We start from the raw sequence: 211 nt of genomic DNA, 5'->3' as shown, positions 1-211 counted from the left end.
TGTGTGTGTGTATGTGTATGTGTATGTGTGTGTGTACGTGTATGTGTATGTGTATGTGTATGTGTGTGTGTGTGTATGTGTATGTGTATGTGTATGTGTATGTGTACGTGTGTGTGTATGTGTATGTGTATGTGTGTGTGTGTACGTGTATGTGTGTGTGTGTGTATGTGTGTGTGTATGTGTGTGTGTGTGTATGTGTGTGTGTATGTGT

This window comes from Sapajus apella, unplaced genomic scaffold, assembly GCF_009761245.1.
Source record: "Sapajus apella isolate SASKATOON/1434 unplaced genomic scaffold, GSC_monkey_1.0 scaffold12, whole genome shotgun sequence".
Lineage (NCBI taxonomy): Eukaryota > Metazoa > Chordata > Mammalia > Primates > Cebidae > Sapajus > Sapajus apella.
The sequence above is the reverse complement of the archived record's forward strand: the minus strand, read 5'-3'. Positions refer to the sequence as shown.